The 16,301-nt window shown below is 41.0% G+C and overlaps 1 protein-coding gene across 4 annotated transcripts in view; it reads left to right on the forward strand.

Moving 5' to 3' along the window:
* The first annotated feature begins 15,700 nt into the window (after positions 1 to 15,700).
* LOC124069352 (receptor-type tyrosine-protein phosphatase F) overlaps positions 15,701 to 16,301 on the forward strand; it is a 154,057-nt gene continuing 153,456 nt past the window's right edge. Inside the window, exon 1 of one of the 4 annotated variants that reach the window (XM_046408439.1) lies at positions 15,701 to 16,265. The gene's annotated coding sequence lies outside the window, so the exon portion shown is untranslated. The remainder of the gene's footprint in view (positions 16,266 to 16,301) is intronic. The other 3 variants (XM_046408441.1, XM_046408442.1, XM_046408443.1) reach the window with 3 other exon arrangements.

Raw genomic sequence — 16,301 nt, forward strand, 5'->3', positions numbered from 1 at the left:
TTCTGAATCTCCCACCATCTTGTGTGTAGCCTCCTTCAAGACAATTTTCATAATGGTGTTTGTGTAGTAAACAGCTTGTTGTGACAGTGTGTGCCAAACTCAAGCACATCCCCCGTGGGAAAAGGGTTAGCTAACTGAGATTAAAGTACGGCAAAAGAAATACCCTAATATCAAGTGGAACAATGGTTACTGTGCAGGAAATAACTGCAGAGCAATATTGCTGGGCAAATTACTTTAAATATTAACTTGATAAATCAGAGCAGTTAATGTTTCCTCAGTCCAACAAATGCTTCTGCAATCACCTTGATGTCATATTAATCCAGATCGCTGAGAGTCATACTTTGACATCCAAGCGACATATTGACAAAAGCATCCAGACATACCTTTTTATGGGGCTGTTTTTCAGGGGTTGGACTCCCAATATTTTTGTCCATATAGTGTATTTAAAATTTGTCCACAGTTTTTTTAATTGTGAAAATTTGTCTTCATAGAACTGTAGGAACCCAAATTCTTTTGAATTAAACCAAAAGAACCATTTCCAAAGGGCTCTGAGTTACCCCATTGAGTTTCATCATACACAGAAAGAAAGGCTCTGATCTAGGATCACAAGATTTCAGACTCGTCCTCCTTCTGCGATACTGGCTGTAGCTTTTCTCTACTCATTCTGCGTGTTCTTCGAGCTGCTCTTCATTTGAAGAACGACGACTTGAAAAGAAACGGTTCAGGCTTGTGTGACACAGATACAGGTCAGCAGAGCCAGTCGTCTCCTGTTCAGAGCCAAGAGGAGCAGGTGTCATGAAGCCGTGTTTAATAGGATCTCCCCAAGCCTCTTAGACATATTCCATGACTCCAGAGCTGTGTCCCACTTTCTGGATGATATTACTCCTCATAGCTCCGGCATGTCTGGTTTGTTGCTGTGTGGTGATCCAGCTAGTCAATTTCAATAAACTGCCATATCTTATTTGGTCTAATGGTGCAGCAATTTTCATTACATTTGGGTGATGCTTTTAATAAGTACTCTAACAAACGTTTGACTGTAATGTTATGCATTGAAAGCAGAGAGGTCAGGCATCTGCAGCAATAAAACAACAACCTTTTTATACTCCTATTTTGCGCTAATTAACAGGGATTTATTCAGTAACCACTTTATGTTTTAAATAAAATTAATTATAGGTCTAACACTTTTCAAGGCAAACACCTCCCACTCGCGCCTGCTGACCCGTTTTTCATCCTTCATTTTATAATAAAAGCGGTGAGAGAGACCTGACTGCCATACCTAACAACAACAAAAGATGGAGACGCCATTCCCAGAGCAGGACCTGAAGAGACACACAGACGTACACAGACACACATGCCTGCCCAGCTCATGACCCGCTCAGTCGATTGTATGGTCAGCTGCTCATTACAAAGCCTCTTGACAGCTTTTGTCTTTATTTAGTTCTGTCACCTAGCTGGCTGTGGGTCAGCTTTGGCTTGCAAAAGGGCTTATTTCTTTACTTAGGTTGCCACTGCTCACATCCCTGGAGAGACAAAGGCCATCGTAGACTTTCTGTCTTCATCACTCGGCAGACAGGGCACAGTGTCTGGGTGCTTTGGCTGCTTTGTTGACGGTTGTAGCAGTGAGACTGAGATCAAGGTTTGGCTTTGGTTAAATTTAGATTTGAAAAGGCACTGTGTGTGTTTTCTTTTTTTTAAAGTGTTTCACAAGGCCAGAGTGGACACTACAAAGCAATAAAATATCTTCAGAAGGCACCAGCAGTAGTTTTGATCTGGTTCAGTTCTCTTTTAATAGCAAAAAGACACTCAAAGTCGTTGTTCTTTTTTAGACAGATTTTAATGGAATAGCTTGACATTTTGGGAAACACACTTGGATGAGAACATTTATACCAGTCCTCAGGTTGTGCATTAAGTAAAGAGCTGAAGTGGACCAGAGGTGATTAGCTTAACTTAGCATAAAAACAGTTAGTCTAACTCTGTCCAAAGTTGAAGAGCATGCCAACCAATGCCACTAAAGTTCAGTAAGTAAGAGACCGTATCTCTTTTTTTTAAACACAAAAAGAAATATGAAAATTTTCTCTCTCTTTCCAATATTAAATAATCACCTCCAGGCTCTGGCTCCATTAACACACATGCATAAGAGCTGTGTCAAACTTCTCATCTTATTTTGGGGGCAGAAACAGAAACATTTTATTATCTATATTTATTATTAACATTAAACATTTCCCAAAACGTCACAGTAGCAATTTAAATCTTTTTAGAGATCTTAATTTCGTTATAGATTCTTCAAACTTCACAACCACAGGACAAAGCTTTATTAGCTAAATATACTCTCTGCCATATAACGATAATAGCCGTGGAATGCTGTAATGAACTCAGTTGCACATGTGGGATACCTGCTTTAGATATGTAACTTAATAGTTGCACAACCCTGAGTAGCTCCATACAGCACTTACTGTAAGGGCACCTGACCCTTGCATTAACCCCGGCAAAGCGAAGAGATAGATATTTGCAAGGCAAACACAATTAAACCTGTGGGCTGAAATACATCACCAGAGGCGAAGTGAGAGAGATGCAGACATCTGTATCCTGACATGTTGTGCAGCTTCCTGCCTCCTCTCACATAATGCTGCACATTTGTCACCCCCGCTCCCGCCTACACGCTCTGCCACTGATGTGCAGGAGAGTTCACGCTCTTTGGAGTGGCAGACTCACTTTTATAGCAACACGGTAGTGCGGGGCAGATGTGTTTACTGGTGGACATATTCATTATTCAATAAACATTTTACATATCCAGAATTATGAGACCACAACTCTTATCTTTGTGGCTCTGTGCCCCGGGATATCAGAAGAGATAAACTTGGCATACCGATAATCGATGACTCCCAGGAAAGGCAATAATAATGTATTGGATCGGATCTAATAGAACAGGGTTTTCAATATTCCGTCAGCACCTTAAAAGTCAAAAAGTTTCAGCAGCCTTTAAATCTATGGTAGACTGAGGCATATACAATTTATTTCTGCTGATGTTGATTTGGCCAGTTTTGACCTTTGTTTTGTGGGAAAATTTTGTTATTATATACAGCACATTAAAACAGGTACACGGAAAGCATATCAGTTTCAGGTGTAATCAATTTTTTGACACAAACAGATTATTACCACTGTGATTGTTTGTAAAGGCTTACATACTGTACAGCGCTGTGGTTGGAAATAGAATTAACCTGGGGGTTAAGGGAAAAGGTTGAGGTTAGCATGTAATCCTGGAGGTGAGGGGTTAAACAATGAATATACACCAGCAGAGAACATCCTTATGCATGTGTGTGTGTGTGTGTTTTTCTTTGTGTGCATCTGTGTCTGTTTCTGCAACACTGAGCTATATTGAAAAGATAATCTGTGTTTTTGTGCCATTCCTGCCAAAAACAGTAGACTGATAACCTGATTTGCTGGTAACCTTACACTTGGGGGACACTGATGACAAATACCTTCCTGGGAGGCCTTGGCAGCCGCAGCCCATATATTACTGAAGGGTCACCTTGGCCCGGTCCCCATCTCATCACAAAATAGCGTTCAGTACCTTCTCACTGTGGACAAGGCCATACTTCATTCTGCCATATATCTTACCTGCCGGAGCATCTCTGTGTGTATCAATATAAATAGTGGAAAACTGATAAACTCAGATCCTTGCAGTGTTCTGCAAAAACAATAATATTTGCCACAGCAGTCCAGAGATAAAAAAAAAAAACAAAAAAAAAAAAACTGCCTGCTCTCTGTTTCGCCTGAGAGATTAGACTCTGTGTGCACAATACACACGAACATGCATACACACGCATATGCATGGGGCCAAGCATACAAACAGACATGAAAACACTCATGCGTGCTCTCATCTAAGACAACTATAATATAAGATTAAGTATTGATGTGTCACAGCAGTCACATAGCCTGAGGTATGAAGCTCTATCTGGTGTCTGTTACAATAACTGCAAAAGACAGTATTTGAAATGTGGGGAAGGCCTTGTAGCAACTGCGGGATGCAGCAACTTAAGATGTGCAATAAAACTAAAAAGTACAATAAAAAATAGTAGAGGTGGTTGATGAATACTGGTTACCTAGCAACAAGCAGCTTAGAGTGAACTCAAACAATAGCTATGGCCTATGTTCTGCGGGCAAGTGTCGTATCATTTGTCATGATTAAGCATACAAAGGCAAGTCAAATTCAGAGACAAACAATCATGGTGGTGTTAATGGCTTGGTTGTTGCAGCCAAACCATTAGCTATTGTTTTGTTTTGTGGGACGGTTTCCAGATAGATTGGAATCAGAAATTGTTACAAATGATCACCAATTTTGTGGTGTTAGGTGTGTTTGTGAAAATGTAACTTGTGGCAAAGATGTCAGCTTCGGCGTGTGGGTCTAGAATAGATAGATGAATAGATGTTTTGTCTGATTACTTTAGCAGTAATGAATATTAGCGTCTAACTGTGCTTGTGCTGTGAATGTGAGTGTGTATGTGGTGTGTAGGAAGAAAACTGGGAAAGTTTGTGGGCTTGAATGTCAATAAGAGTGTGTGCGTAAATAGTTTTTATGAGTAAACTTGGGTTTGTGTGTGTGTGTGTGTGTGCATGAGTAGAATCTGATAGGTGCTCCTGTTCTCCTCAGTGTTTCACCTCCAATCAATGGCCTCCCACAGGAGACCCCATGACTTCACTCACAGAGAGATTCTGTTACCTTCTCGCGTTTGTCGAGGAAACAAGACCCTGCTCAAACCAAAAAGCTTCTTTGTTTTTCAACTATTTTCCTTTTTGGCAGCCTGCATCTGATCATCCAGTTTTACTTATCTGGATGGAAGGTTTTGCTAATATGTACATACACGGAAGAGGAAAAAATCAAAACAAATAAAAGTATATTTTTTCCTTTAAATAATATAATTATATGTGTCTCTATGTATGCTGGTTTATGTATTGTGAAATGTTGATCAGGTTCGTCAAGGTGCAGTCGAATTGCCACCCGGTTTCATCACTTCAATAAATTGCATATTTGCATTGACATTTCCTGGATGGTCGATGACATTTTCACTGCAAGTGAAAAAACTTCACAAACATGGCACTCTGTCAAAATTGATGGAGCAGAGGTGAGAATTTTGTGAAAATAGCTCACCAGCAGCTCTGACCCAATAATTAATTGTATTTCCTGATATGCTACCAAGACTCCTGTCCATCAGTGGGCTCCCAAACCAAGTGCATTGAGGTACAATCAATGCAATTTTCACAGTTTGTATAAGAAATTCCAAGAAGAAATATATAAGGACATGAGAGGCGTGAAGCGGGAAAGACTAAGGATGCTACAGTGACTTACCTGTTGAGGTAAAGGTGGTATTATGAGAAAGGATGGGCTGGCTACCTGGGTTAGCATGTTAACTTCAGCACAATCCATAACAACTTTGACAAAATGTTCAAAAAAAAAATACTTTCTGTTGATAATTTTATTAATTTTTTTATGTTTTAGACTAAATATTTTACATATTGTATATATTTGTGTTGTTTTTCCTATTATTTCCATCATTTCTAAGATACTGCAGCTACTCACCAAAGTAATTGTTGATATATGTGAAAACTGTGAGTCAAAAATAGTGAGTGCAGTCAAACTGCTTGTAATGATCTCTCATTGCACAGGAAAATTTGTGGCTGGAGCCACGGTTGCTTTACTATGTGCACTTTGTGAAATAATTCAAATGTTTTTCTTCTAAAAAGTAAGGCCTGGCTAACCTGGTGGTTTGTTTAAAACCTACCTGGTCAGCTAACTATTGAAGGTTCTGCCCTATTGCATTTTGTAGTAATGTTGCTGCATCTCAACAACAAGCTTCAGTACAAAGTTATAGCTAAACAAGTATATGATGGAAAATGAGGACCAAAGCTGCAAAAATAAGACCCAAATTTAAATAAACTGGAATTATCCTTCAAAAGTGTCTTATATGATTAGTACCTAAGTGACTCCATATGCCAGCCTTGAAAGTTTAATCAGTTTGGCTTAGAGGGACTCTAAACGGTTTAATATTTTGTGGAATGCTTCCTTATAGCCAATTTACCCTGTGACAATAACACAAACTTTAGTCCCACTAAAGTTCTTTCCTGAGTGTAATATATGTGTGTTGTATGTGTAAATGTGTATATATAAATGTTGTGCTGATGTTAACATCATGTTAAACAAAACAAAATAGAAATAACTAACAGTGTGGAAGACCAGCATAGTTAGGGACATTCGTTTTTGAGATGAATGGCGTATCAGGTTGCAGGCTTTTGTTTCACCCCTTCAGTGAAGTATTCAAGCTGACTCTAAAAACTATGCCTCAACAAGTTTGTGCTTACGATGGCATTTTTAGGGACATCTGAAAGTAGCTGCCGACTCATGCAGAAGGAGCAGGTTGACAGAATGATGATTCTCAGCCCCTCAGTGCTTAGCAAATACAGATGGTACAGTGTGTAAATGAAGGCTTAAGGATGGAGGCACAGAGGAAAAGAGAGCGGGAGAGATGCAATGAGACGTGTTCATCCAAATTGAGACAGTGAGCAGAGCCGAATGAAAACAGAGTGCGCCGGAATTAAAGGGGAAGATAATGGGACGGAGAGAGGGGAAAGAGATGAAGAGCAGCTATCGAGGTGGAGTGAGAGAACATGAGGAAGACACAGTGAATGGGCAAAGAGTGGGCTGAGCTAAGAGAAAGAGCTGTTTACCAGAGAGAGGGGAAGGCAGTGAACGAGAAAGGGACTGCAAAAGACAGGAGATAGATAATCGACGTGGGTGACAGGGAATGAGAGAGAGGGGTGGTCGAGAGTGAAACGGACAGTGACAGAGTGCACAGCGGGTAGGAATAAGATAAGGTACGCAGGGGGCGGAGGTTGTGAGGGAGAGATTTCCAACAAATGAGCGACAGTTGTAGAAAAAAAGAAAAAAGTGTGTGTGAGTGTGTGTGTGTGTGTGTGTGTGTGTGTGTGTGTGTGTGTGTGTGTGTGTGTGTGTGTGTGTGTGTGTGTGTGCGTGTAGGGGGGTTTTTCCACCACTCCTCCTGCATGTAGTCCTTGAGCCAACCACGGGGCAGCCAGGACGGATGCGACCCTGGTTGAGGCTGTGGAGGGCATCGGGCAGGACGAGCACTTGCGATAGGGACATTAACAAACCGTGAAATTAAAGCTGCCATGCTGCAGGGACCCTGGGCCCTGCCTTAACCCACCATCATCATCACCCCTCCGAGGCCTGCTGCCTGTGGGCTGTGGCTGGGGATGGGGATGGGATGGGGGGGGGCATTGACAGGGTGCTGAGGGGTAATAGAGCCTGCTGTATTACTGTAATGATGTGTGGAGAAAGGACAGAGGAGGGAGATTATAAAAGGAGGCTCTAATCACTCCTGCGTGACAGCATGGCTCTATCTACTACCACAGGCTGTAACACTGCCACATACAGGTGAAGTATTCATGGAGTGACAGCTTCTGTGAATTAAGAAATGCTGACGAGGCATGTGTGTGTGTGTATGTGTGTGTGTGTGTTTCCCAATTGGAACAGTCATCCGCCTTGTCACTCACTGTATTACACCTTCATGTCTGTTTTCTCAAGCAGAGTTCAGCTGACAGGATCGGGTGGTCCTGGTAAACACACTATTCAGCATTTCGATTTATAGCTGACACCCTGACGTGAAATGGCAGTGGACATAACTGCAGATTTTCACGGCAGTTGTCACTGAAGTTTCTAGGTTTTTTTTTGCTTCCTGGATGAGCCTGAACTGAATCAAATTCACTTTCCTGCAGCCTCCCTGCAGGTCACAGATTTTTCCATACTCTGCATTTTCTGTTTCACCTCCTGTGGGACTGGACATTCCAACATTTGTGAAGAAGAAAACAAATAAGGTAGTAGTGCTGAACTGATTAGTCCATCAGTCATTTGGACAAAACAAGAATGAAAACAAGAATGAATAAAACCAAGCGCAGATCGCATAAAGGTTCAATTGCAGCTTTTTGCTAACCATATTCCTGTATGTTGTATTATATGTTTTTCCATTGACTTGCATTCATGTAAGCACACCATGAAAATCGATTAGCAATTGGCTGAACATCAAGTCTGCAATCATTTTTGTCACACCAGTGATTTAGTATGACAGTGTAATGATGCCATGACTTTTCCAATCAATCAGCATTTTCAGCAACCTGCTAATTGGTTTACATACAGTATTCATTGTAAAAAGAATGGAAACCAATAGCGTACTTGATTTGTAATCTTAAATCCAAACATGCTGTTATGTTTTCTTTTTCTTTTTATCTTATTCATCAAACAAAAAAGCTGAACATTCATGGGTTCTCACTTCTCAAACGTGAAGATTAGCTGCTTTCTCTGTTTTGTAATGCTGTAAATTGAATATTTAATAAATTGGACCAAACAAATGAAAAATAATTTTTAGTTGCAGCCTTGCAAGTTCTTATGAAATTTTAATTTCTAGTGCAACATTATTTCCTCAGATGATATGTGCACCTAAAGAAATGATTTCAAGCATTTTGTAACATGAAATAAAATGATGTAGCAATTTTGCACATAACAACAAAACAGTTTTAATGCTGTGCAAACCCCCACACCACTACTCAGTATAAATGCACGTTTGAACTGAGTTTCTTGTTCTTGTGTCTGTAGTCACAGCAAGAAAATTAAAGTTAACTCATATGCCACAGTCCTTTCCCCCCGTAGATCTCTGTTAATTTCTTTTGTTACACCTCATTTGAATCTAAAACACTGTCATTCTCATCCTCAGCCCTCACAAGACAGCAGTATATTTTGTCCGTGTATGCGTCAGGGGAGAGCTGGTGCTCTGCAGCAGTGGCAGCCAGTTAATAACCCTGGTGTGAGGTCTGGTGACGGGGCATCATCATCCTGCTCTGTGCTGCTGTCAGGAGCCATTTACCCCAAGCAGCTCCCCGCCTAATGGAACATCTGAGTCAATAAAAACAATCATCACTGTCAATCCTACTGAAAGCAAGGAAATTATTTTAGGTGGTCAAGGAAAACATGGCTGAGGTGTTTGAATCTATCTGTTCAGAGATCGGCTTGATATGCACTTAGCCAGACAACCTATTACAGTCTCAATCTTCTGTTTGTCTCATGTGAATACATTGATGATCGCAGCAGGGTTTTCTTCAGAGATGCTAAGACAGCCGCAGCCTTGCAATTAACTGGCTATTGTTTAAGGATGCAGATACTGCATTTTGATCTCTTTTGGTGGGCTTGAGCAACTTGGTGGGAAACAGAAATCTATGTCTGGCTGTGTTGGACGGGGTACAGACCTTATCAACAACCATGTTTTTACTCCCACCATGGCTTAATGAACCTCTCTCAGCATCCACTCAATATCTCTACAGTGAGGACCTCCATTGTGCCTCTGAAAGGTCAATAGCTGGACAGTGTGTCTTTGAGAGGCTTTCTGCCTTACTCCAAGACTCTTAATGGTGTTCAATGGAGAGACCCACACAACATTCCCAGGGGGCCGTTCCCAGATATCCGCCCATGATACCTAATCCAGGCCCATTAGCTCTCCTTCCAGCCATGAAAGAGCGCGGCTCCCTTGCATCTCAGGAATTAAAAATTAACCAGCTAATATCCATTTGTCTGATGGGATGCACTGCGCGGTTGAAACAGCAGATTCCCCCAGTGATGGTCTGTGAGGGATGACTTGTGGAACCCAATCTGCTGGAGGGAAAACGCTGACAGAGATGGCAGGAAGAAACAGAGGGATAATGCCTGTCCATCGCATCCATCACGACTGACTCACATCAGTAACAGCTGGGTACCGGGAGATGACCTCCTCCATAAAACCAGAGTCTATTCCTGAGCTGTCATGTAGCACACATTACTCTATGCTGCATCCAGTGCAGCACTACATCACGACCTTGCTGCTATTGTCTTAACATGTGCAATATCTGCATTCTCAGTTGGGTAGAGTGAGACCATACATGGCACACACCGTATAAAATACAACATATTACATATTCGGTCATGTCCTTTAGTATGTACTTAACATTTCATGAATAATTAGTGCGTCATCCCACAAGATGGCATGTTTGTTGTTCCTCGAGGTGCTGCTCTGCAAAAAGGAGTATTGTATACACACTGTGCTTTACTGTGTGCTTGTCATTCATCGTTGCCAAACAGAAATCCCGTAAGCTTTATGTACAATGTATGCATGCATACACCACAAACCACAGAACCATGCTGACCCCGAGCTTGAAACTGTATTCACAAAATGTATCATGCTCGAAAATTACTCCGTCTTTATGCTGCAATGTAAATATTCAAGTTAATGGTCTGTCTGTATACAGTGTCTGTTTTTTTTTCTCCAAAAGCAGCGTTCAACACCCAGCAAAATCCTCCACAGTGTAGGGTACAAACCAATTTGTGCTGTTTCGCCTCCCATTCCTTCTTAGATCCTCGTGCTTAAGGGCCTCGCCAACCTGCTGGCTACCAGGCACCTCTTCTCTATTGCTGAGTGGCTAACTACTCTCACCACAGTGGAAAAAAAGAAAGGGAAAGACAAAGAAGAGGAAGACAGGCTTGTTTCTCTGCCCCCATCCCTCTGCAGGAATTTTATGCCTTTGATTTCTTCTTTTTTTCAATAACCAAGGGCTCTTTTCACTGGTGCCAGCTCAATGGGAGCTTATATGTCCTTCATCCAATTCCAACCCACCGCTCTCTTTCTCTCTCCCTCTCGCCACTGCTGTCTCTTCCTCTTCATTTCTCGGCGTTCTCCCTTTTAAATATAGCTTCTGTGGAAGTGCTGCTGTGTGTTTCTTGTGGCTCCAGTCTTTAAAGGAGCAGAGTATTTCAGATAATTCATGTTCCTTTCTTGAGGGGTGCTTTTGATGCAGTGAAATGCTGTTTAGGCTCTTAAAGGGAATTTTCTTAAACCTTTACTTAATAAATCTTAGATATTAGAAATGAATAACTTGTGAAGCTACAGAGAAGAACTCCTATCTGAATTGTCACCAAGAGACGAATTTTAATCTCCTTCACTGATAAATAAAAATTAACTATTGAAGCTTTCAGACTGAAAAAGGTGTTATTGTTTATATTATTTTGCATATTGTTGGCATCTGCACAGACAATTAAATATGTACCTGTAACATGACCGTGTTTCTGTGTCTTCTGGCATTGAGGAGTTTCCAGGATTTCATCATCACCAGTATTTTCTGTGTCTAGTTGAAAGAGATGACCATTCGTAGCCTGAACAATTCAAAGATGAGTACAGGCCGTCAGCTCCCCACTCCTGTCTCCGGTCTAGGAGGGACAAAGACTAAGTTGAAACCTTTAAGCAACAAGATAATTTAACAGCACTTTTATCACATTGACAGGACTAAAATCTACTGGAAATGTTCAAAGCTTTTCTCAGAACTCCAGAATACCCTTCTGCTCATTTCTATAGCAACACTGCTGCATGTCACACATGCATTTATATTCCTGAAATGCTCAACTGGAACCACATTATGATTATTATCACTCTCATGAGTGCAACTTCCTGTAGCTCGTGTTCCTGAAATGCAGCAAGATGCAGCAGTACCGTACTTACAATTAGGTCCTCATTCTGCCCGAGTGCTGAGATAGAAACCGCAATCGCCAACATGTTTGACTGCATGTTGGTTAATGACACAAAGAGCACTGTGTGTTCTCATCATTAACTTCCATTAACCGTTTTCCTGCCTCATTGAATCCTGCGTTAATTGTGCAACAGTTAAGATGAAAGTATCCTGCACTGTGTAAGGTCCCTTGATCATTATTTAAACCTATTACGTCTATTTTCTTCATTTTTGAGTTTTTCTGTAAGCTAGTTATTAATAAATATGATATGTTGAGGGCAATAACATAGTAAAGTAACTGCTTAATTATCACAATGATCCATATTGCATGTACTGCTTTTTGAACAAAAGCTAATAATGCAGCACAGTTACAACAAGTGTTGATCTTTTATTAGGAAATCATTTTCTCTTTGAATTAAAGATCAATTAGTACTATATTATATCACAAAAAAATCATTTTTATTTCAAGGGAGTGGACAAATGTATTGATCATAAATCATAAAACACTATAAATGTATGCAATCTGTCTCTGAGGATGAATTTACTGGATTAAAATGGGAACGTCTTGTGTTTTCCAAAGAAATAACTGACGTAACACACTAAAAAAATCCCAGTTAGTCTGATGAACAAATGATTTTTTTGGTGAAAATGTAGAAACAAAATTTAGGAACTAGCAGAATCTAATTTGATTTAATAACACTGATTAAAACTGGAGATGCACCACCAAACAAAAATCAAGACCAAACACAGATGGTGTGCTTTTAAAATGACTGAGAAACATCTCTGAGCTGAAATTAGCTAAACTCCACTTATCTAAAGTATATGACTGACACAAAGGATAACTTGAGTTTCTTTCTGTAGTGTAGGAGAACAATATGACAAGGGATCTAAAAATGGCATCACATGATACTACCATAACGTCAGTCTGTTTTTCTGACTGAGGAGGAGCAAAATAGGACAAATGGACAAAATAAATTCCTCTTCAAATGATGTTTATCACCTTGACAGAAAATGCATTTAATTATACAGCAGAACACGCTTCCTGTGATGTGCAAACAAGTGCTTTTCTTTCCTGTTGTCGGGTGAATACCACACTGGAGCCAGCATTCATAGATCAATAAGCATTTCAAAGTTGATAATTTCTTATTGCGTTTACAGAACTGACACTGAACAAGTGACAAAACATCTTTACAAGATATTTACCTGTATTTTAAATTTGGCTTCAGACCAAACTACTGAAACTGCCACGTGTTATCGTGTATCGCCGTCAAAATCAAATGAACTCGTGGTGCTGTTTGAGATGTAGATATTTGATTTATGTGGAGTATGAAGCAATAATCTGTAGCAGCATGATGTGCACAATATGCCACATGCATCGGCACTGAGGGATTTCATTTTTATCCTGTACACAGATGATCTCCCACAACTCTGTCATGAGATGGAATAAGCATGTATACATGCTTAAACAGCAAGACAAGCTGCAGTCTGCTCTCTGAAAATACATAACACAGCAACACTTATTTTCATAGGCTATTTCATAGTCTGATCATAAGTATCATGACTGGTTCATCCAATGTACAGTAACTTTGCAGACAGCAGAATATTCTTGAATAGTGAACACAACACCACCGCTGCACTAAAAAACAAAGATAACACTTTAGATGTAAAAGACGATCGAGCCCTGTAGCATCTACCGCTTGCTCTGCATATTTTAGCATTTTCATCAAAAAGTGATATAACCTGTAAGGGGAAGTGAAGTGCCACGGGAAGTGAAATCTGGTCCAATTCAGGAAGTGGCACTCGTTACGAAAATCGTAAAGTGGCTCTCATGTCTTTGCAACACAAGTTTCATTTGGTCTGTATTCTGTTTTTGATGACTGTAATGTGTATAATGGACAGAAAAGTAACTGCACCAGTATTAATTCGGCATTTAAACCATCAAACACCAACTGAAGGGTCTCTTGATAGAAATGAATCTCTTTACAAGTAATTTCTCCCAACTAATTTCCCCATAGAGTTCAATAAAAAAAAATTAATAAGGAGGAACAGCTGATAAAGGGATCCATGTATGAAGCTTCATTCCAGGAATGTTATGGTTAGAGGCTGATTTGCTGCCTCGGACCCTTTTTGATTTGCAGTAATTTAGTCAGCCATTTATTCAAAATTGCAGGAATAATTAAGAGCAGGAAATAGTTTAGAGTGGGGTTTTGTTCCAATACTCTGATAGTTATATCTAACTGACTGAAAACAAAAATTGGTTTAAACTTCTACATGTCATTCTTGAATTAATAAAACATCCATGTGCAAGAAGCTGCATGTTTCTACTTTATATTAAAAAAAAAATAATAAAGGTGTTTGAAACCTTATTGGATGGAAGCAAGTTCATTATATATGACTCAACACCAGAAGCCGATGCAGGATCACAGCAGCAAAAATGTGTTGCTCAGGAAATGTGGCATCCAGAGTGGAAAATCAGTAATTTGGAGGATGCTTTTATTCAGTGCCTATCAAGGGCAAAGCGAGGCTGTGCTCTTAGGACTCTTCAGCACCATAACTGCAAAAAAACAGTACTGGACATCTTCTTTGACCTTCACAGACAAAGGTTGTTTATAGGTCTCCTCCACTGTCCATATGAGATGTCCAAAGCTGGAAAACAGGCCTGGTGTTGGCCACCAGAGATACTTAACAGCATTATTGAGCACATGCACCAATTTTTCTGTCTGGCACCTACATATTGATGGCCGTTGTATCAAAACAATGGCTTTGGTCTGAGTGTAATAGCCCTGGCCTGAACCTATTCCTGGGACACTGGGTATTGTCCAAGGTTATCATTTGTAAGCTAAAAGGAACAGAAGCCCCTTTCAGTCACTGCAAGGTTGCACAGTAACTTGTTTTATTCCATGAAGTAGGTAAGTGTGTGTGTGCGCATTTATCTGTGTGTGGCCTGAATGGAGGACCTACATGATTGCTCAGTTGTGAGAGACATTTATGTCAAGGTAAAACCTTGTGTAAACGTCATTTGCACCAGTCATTAGGAGGGTGCGCCAGGCTGCAGTTCAGCGGGAGTTCTGCCAAGCTAACGATTGATCATGGTGAGGTTAGAAGGCGGAGTAGATGGGTTGTCAGAATCCTAAAGATATTCAGGTCCTCATTACTGGGGGTCACAGCGTCCATGCCCTGCACGTCCAGCCGTGTCGCTTGAGTGCTCAAGCACTAACAGCCAAGCTGCCCTGTAAGCAGAGCCCTCTCTCTGTGCCCGGTACACCGCTTCATTTATGAATTCTGTAGTTCCTAAAATCTGTCCTTGAATGCTTTTTGGTTGTAATTAAATTGTAAATGCCAAATCTTGATTTTTACACACTTTGATATCAACTCCAAGTATGGAAATTACAATTTAACTGAAAGGATTGTAGAGTCCTAATATTGTTCTTAATATTCATGTGTGAAGAAGTTGCAAAATCAGTAAAAGACAGCTTGTTAACGTGCCTGTATGTTGCTGAACAGTGGGGAATATTTCTTGCAACCCTCTCCCAAGACTATCTGAAAAAAACAATTTCAAGTGCTGGTGAAAGAGCCGGAAAGTTGGCCTGCTCTTATAAATTATAAATTACAGCCTTGTCCTGAGCCTTCACAAGGTGAAAGCAAGGATGAAAATGAGGAGTGCGGCTATAGATGCATTTTGTTTGCTCTGGAAAATGGGGATAATAGGGCAGTATTTATAAATTTTCTATTCTCAGTGATGATTCATGACTTCGCTCGTTGCAGAGGCTCCCAGACTGGGGCCTGGGGACCACCTGGATTAGCTGGAGGGGCTTCCCAGGAAAATGAGAAATAGTTGAATTACACTGTCATAACGAGGAAGTGAATTAAGAAGTCTGTGTTTATGCTGGATTGTCTCCTGCCACATCTCCCGAAATCATCATTTACTTCCAACATCTCCGCAGGCAGGTCCTTTGTGCAAAATCATTTCAAACACTGGTTGATTGTCTCTATGTCAGCTTCGTGCAAACAAACAAAAATGACAGGTTTGAGATGCCTTGAGTCCAGTGCATGTCTTCAGCGGGCTGCAGGACTTGAGGGGCAGGAGTGAATGGACACGGCGGCGAGTGTAGCCGAGTGAATCCGAAAATCCTGCTGACCGACCTGTATGTGTGTTCTCCACAGAAGCAGAAAGAAGCGTGACTGTGAGGGGGAGAGACGTAACAGCTCCCTACCTTCCACAGCTCCTCACGGGAGAGAGGGGGGGGGGTGCACCGTGTACAGACTTGTGCTCACGAATTTAGTTACAAGAAAAGAAATTGACTTGCAAAGGGAAGAAACAAGATTTGTCCGCCCTCTCGCATGCAGACGGCGACGCCGAACACTTGAGCGCAGCTGACCGCGAGCAGCGAGACACGAGAGCTGCCACGAATAGATCCAGTTTATCCACGACCCCGGTCGGCCGACCGGGATAGGACCTCGTGTTCCTCTGGCAGTGGACTCCTGTCTTTCTTCCTCTCCCCCCACCCCCAATCTTCCTTTACTCTCTGGCTTGGTTCTAACTCCTGTGTTTCGTGGCTGTTCATTACACGAAGTGGAATTTTGTGCTCGCTACAAACCGAAGACGGGACTAAACGTAGTTGTTCAGAGCAGGAGAGAAATGCCAACGGCGGTGACAAAGACGAGATTCAGTAAGTGCTACGTTATCGGTTTTTTTTTGTTTGTTT

This window comes from Scatophagus argus, chromosome 13 (genome assembly GCF_020382885.2).
Source record: "Scatophagus argus isolate fScaArg1 chromosome 13, fScaArg1.pri, whole genome shotgun sequence".
In the NCBI taxonomy this organism is placed as follows: Eukaryota; Metazoa; Chordata; class Actinopteri; family Scatophagidae; genus Scatophagus; species Scatophagus argus.